At 30.1% G+C, this 5,301-nt stretch overlaps 1 long non-coding RNA gene across 1 annotated transcript; it reads right to left on the bottom strand.

Annotated features, from left to right (window-relative positions):
* Positions 1 to 782: 782 nt before the first annotated feature.
* Positions 783 to 2,029, bottom strand: LOC115885842. Its single transcript, XR_004050798.1, has 2 exons — positions 1,966 to 2,029; positions 783 to 833 (listed from the first exon to the last, which is right to left on the bottom strand). It is a non-coding gene; the product is annotated as an uncharacterized LOC115885842 (long non-coding RNA).
* Between the last annotated feature and the right edge of the window lie 3,272 nt (positions 2,030 to 5,301).

The raw sequence follows: 5,301 nt of genomic DNA, 5'->3' as shown, positions 1-5,301 counted from the left end.
AAAAAATCCGGCGACAATTTTTAGAAGAGCCAATTAGCTATCTTTAAGTAAAAAAAGCAACTTTGTAGAGCAAGTCGTTACTCAGTAGAGACGACACAGACAAACATTAGCATTTGAGTATTATTATTACATTATTATATATATTAATTTTGTTAAGGAATACAGCTATATTCCCCATTCCTTGCTTAAAAATACAAGAGCTTCTTTTTAAGCCTTTGAAGTCAGCCTCTAAACATCCAGAACACACTTTACAAAAAGAGCACTATACTGGTTAATTCCAACTTCTTTTTCCAATGCCGTTTCTGTTGTTTTGAGGGAAGGGCTTCCTGAGAAGGGCTAGTTTATCTTGTATGATTTTAGGCAAAATCCTGTGAATTTTAATTAATTATCAATATTAAAATACATGTATAAAATGTATCAATGTTCTTACAAATTTCAGGAGCCAGCCAAACTGCCAATAGCGGGACTAGGTAGGGACCTTCTCTAGTCCCTCAGCTGGTCTGAAGGTTCATTTACCTAAAACATTTTTGGGTGGGTAAGTACAAACTAGAAGAAAACCTAGAGTAAATACTAATATTAGTACAAAACTTATTTATTTAATTGGTTAAAATGTATTTGACTGCTTTTTACCTGTATGATAAAGCCCCAGCAAAAATGGTACTATCTATTTGAGGCTCAGAATTTCATCTTATTTGCCTTCGATCAGTTAATTCAGCGATCATAATATTGCTCTTAACAAAAATACATCAGGAAAAATTTGGACACACGTTAGTTTGATTTTCAAATTCAAGAGTGAAATCGATCATTGTCTAAGCTCAGTATTTATAGGAACGCTACAAAAGTACTATTAGTTACATATGCAACACATACATATTAAGTATTATAAATCTATTTAATAATATATGTAAATAATAAAATATATGGTAAAAAAAAGGAAAATTAACCTAAAGGAAAAATTCTAAGTTTATTTTCCCTCATTTAAACACCAGGATATGTGGGAATGTCCGTGAATCAGGTGCATAGGTATGTGGGTAAAAGTAAAGGGTTCCTAAACTAAAAAAATATCATAAATGAAAGAGTAAAGAATTATCATAAGTAAGGCTAATCATTATCATTCAAAACAGTGCATGGCCTTTTAAGTACAGAAGCATCATTATAATTTTATTTATTTTATTAACTTTTTTAATTTGAATTTTGAATACGTATATCTAAACCTTACCTATTATGTAATTACTTATAGAATTTTTTATAATAAATAAATAAATAATACCTAGATCAATCATATGTGTTACGGTTAATATCTAAAACCTGCTAATGTTAACTAGAGTTCAATAATATTAATATTATTTAGACGTAAAACAGTTTTCTTTTCAAATACTAGGGGAGAAATGTGGAAATTATCTAGCCAAAGTCTGAAGTAATTATAAAAATTAAATGTCTTTAACTGAACATTTGCTAACTTTGTCATACTAATTTAGCATACATATAGGTACATAGTTAATATAGAATATAACTATAATAATGTTCAAATCATGTTCAAATTTCAGGTATTAACTACCTATAACAGCAACAGCTGTTTTATTTCAGCAGATATTAACCATAACATACACAATTTTTAAGATATTTATAGCGGTTTCGAATGTTAGTTGGTACTTAGGATATATAATATGTAAAAAGTAGTTTCTTTTAAATGTTAAGTTGAGAACAGCCAGTATTACCCCTGAGCATTTTTTACCACCAACTGTAACAGCGAAATGGACAAATACTTTAAAATAATTGACTTAAAACGTAGATCGGTTTTGCCTGAGGTCTAACTGAGGATAAGTCTAATTTCACAATAAAAAACGCCAGCAAATAAGAAAAATATACCGTATTTCTTTTTGTAATAATTCACTTATAACTAAAAGTACTTAGATACGCTACTGTAAAGGCATTGCTAAAGGTAAAAAATGTAATAACACTTACCGTCCAAATATCAATCAGGAGTTAGAATAGTCCACCTTTAACAAACTGTGCACTGGCGAACCATTGTAGATAGTTAAAAACTACTTAAATAATAGTTTTCTTTGCAATAAACATCTAATAATTATTCGAAAGTTGTCCGAAATCCACAAACACTTCCAACGGTCGCAGAAAACTCGCAACAATGCTCCGTTGGACAAAAGTTGAATGAATACGTCAAATGTCAGCGTAATTTCTACAGATTCCGACAATTCGTAGTAAAAATTAATCCGTAGCGATGCCGGGTTGTCTTAGTAATTTCCCTAATATATTTTAATCGTAATTTTAATATAATTTAATTAGAAAACTAATAATAATTTCAAAGGTATAATCCTAGTGTAATTAATGTATTATAATTAAAATTATATATCCACACAAATATTTAGTCTAATGACCTTGTAATGGCAATAGCATTTAGAACTCAAACCGTAATCAGCCGAAATCTACCACCGGTCACTTAAAATTGGCATCATCGATTTTTGTGCAACACGGTTCGTGATCGCGGTAAAATGTAAATTGTTTCGTCTCCTTTTATTTAGATGTCTTTGTTTAAACCCATCCATAGTTAACTTAAAAATTATTAGAAATTTTTTTTAGTAAAATAAATAGATTGGTATGGGACGTCATCTGCTTTTCTCCTGTCATCGTCTGTCGAAATCTTACCTGAGAAAAAAAAACAGAGTATATATGACATAAATTAGGACTGATTGACGTATTCAATAATTGTTTTCGGTCACTTCCTGTTTCACCGGAGATGACTACAGCTTTTGATTTTTAAATGGCACCCTCGGTATTTTTTTACTTTATTTGATAGAAAATGACACTCTGAATTGAATGGCATTAAAAACAAATTGAATTTTAAATTTTAATTTACAGTGATTCATGGCTGTATTAAAAACACTAATTTTTAGGCAAGGAGCCTTGAAAAAATAGATTTGATTATCTAATGTTTTTAATGTCTTCTCCTGGCCGGTTAAAAGATCGTATTTTTAATCATATCTCAATTTTTTCAAATGGAACGAGTGTGGCTCATTAGCATGTTTGGAAAAAGCATTTTTTTACCAATAATTTGATGCCACACACTTGGTATTTCGAGACAAATTGTCGTTATGAACCGCATGATATCATTTCAAATAAACCATATGCAAAAATATCAAAAGTTTTTATATAATATGTTGTTCTATTCAGAGTGTCATTTTCTATCGAATAAAGTTAAAAAAAATATCGAGGGTGCTGTTTTAAACTAAATGTAGTCATTTATGGTCTATTAGTAATTTCCGGTGAAACCGGAAGTGACCGAATACAATTGAATATGTCAATAAATCCTAATTTATGTCGTATACTAACGTACCAAATCTCCTTGGTTATCTGAAAAAAAAAATATAGGGGTGAACCAATTTTGAGACGCACCCGGTATATAAATACATAGTGACAGCGCCTTCGAAACGAACGAAGTCTGCTTTATATTAAGGTACGCTTTAATAGTTCAAGTTAATAAAGAAAATATTTCTACATGAAACCTTTCGTTATCATGAATCGTTTTCTTTAATTAAATTAAAACGCGTAATGAAAAAATCTTTAAATGATTTTGTTTTCAAGCATGTCACTTAGAACAAGCTTTTCATGTCTAAAAAACATTCAAAAAATGAGTGTTGAATATACTTTCATAACCAGTACTTCAAAAAGGGTTATTACTGGTACTACAACAAAATTACAATTTTATAAAGAACTAACTGACAAGTTACCAATTCTATAAATCATAAGAACAGATTCAATACATAAAAAAAACATCTCCATTTCTATATTATTTATGTAATAATTTTTAAATTACAAAGTGAAATTCATATCTTGACAGATTATGAAATATAGTGCAAATATAATCCAGGGTATTTCAAATTATTAGTTTTGTTGCCCATATTAATCTATGTTAGTATTTGTAAACAGTTTACAATAAGAATAGAATATTAGGCTTACAGAAAATGGTAGCCTTCGACAGAGAATGGTTTTCAATAGCAGCGAGGGACAGGAATGACAATCGGTGATACTTTTCGTGAGGTCAAACTCTAGATGTCATTTACGTCTTGTGTTACCGGTCCTGTTTCACCCGAAATGACTACAACTTTTGATTTTAAATGGCACCGTCGGTACTTTATTTGATAGAAAATTACACTCTAAATGACATATCATATGTCAACTTGTCAAAAAAATTGAGATTTTCGTGTTGTTTTCGTGTCTTGTCCATTCCGGCGGGTAAAATATGCCTAAATCGTATTTTTAATCATATCTCAATATTTTTCAAATGGAACGAGGGTGGCTCATTAGCATATTTAGAAAAAGCATTTTTTCAAATAATTTGGTACCACACACCTGGTATTTTGAGTCAAAGAGTCGTTCTGAACCGGACGTTACAAACTCAAATAAACCATTTGCAAAAGTGTCAAAAGTTGACATATGATATGTCATTCTATTCAGAGTGTAATTTTCTATCAAATAAAGTACCGACGGTGCCATTTAAAATCAAAAGTTGTAGTCATTTCCGGTGAAACAGGTAGTAACAAAAAAGAATAGTATACGTCAGTCAATCCTAATGGGGTGAGCCACTTTTGAGACGCACCCGGTATATACATTATATTTCATAATCTTTTTAGATAGGATAGACACTTTCTTATTTAATAAAATATTTTTTTGTGCTCTAATGATTTTTAGATTTTATAACTTATCAGTTACGTTCTTATAAATATGTTCCAGAGTCTTTCAAATTACTAGTTTGGTTTATTGCACATGTTTAACTTTATTGCTCGTATTTGAAGGGTCCAGTCCGTGATTTTAATACTTATACATGGTTTTTAATCCTTATTTTAATTTTATACAGATTTATTCAACTTGGGCAGCATATACTGCAGATAAAAATAAGTTCGTATAAATGTATGTCCTAAAATGCTTAGTTTCGGAGATAGAGGGTGTAGAAATTCCATTCTTATTTCAATTTTTTTCCAAATAATTTCTGAAGTAACGTCAATATAATTGGTATCTGGGAGTTTTTTGACATGAAAAACTTGATTTTGATGCCAATATGACTCCTTGTTATAGGGGGCGCCACCTACATGTATTTTAACTGTTTTGAAGAGCAATAACTTTTCGTCCGTACCTGTATAAAACTACTGAGTGAAAAATATACATTTTTGTGATTTTTTACGTAAAAAATGTCTCTATGTAAAAATTGCTACGAGCCACTGTTTTTAAGATATTTAGAATGGAAATAGTCAATACATGTCATTATTGACAAAAAATAAACATGTT

Source organism: Sitophilus oryzae, unplaced genomic scaffold (genome assembly GCF_002938485.1).
Source record: "Sitophilus oryzae breed Bouriz unplaced genomic scaffold, Soryzae_2.0 scaffold_429_pilon_pilon, whole genome shotgun sequence".
NCBI classification, from domain to species: domain Eukaryota; kingdom Metazoa; phylum Arthropoda; class Insecta; order Coleoptera; family Curculionidae; genus Sitophilus; species Sitophilus oryzae.
Note: the sequence above shows the minus strand (reverse complement) of the source record. Positions and strands in the feature narration are given on the sequence as shown.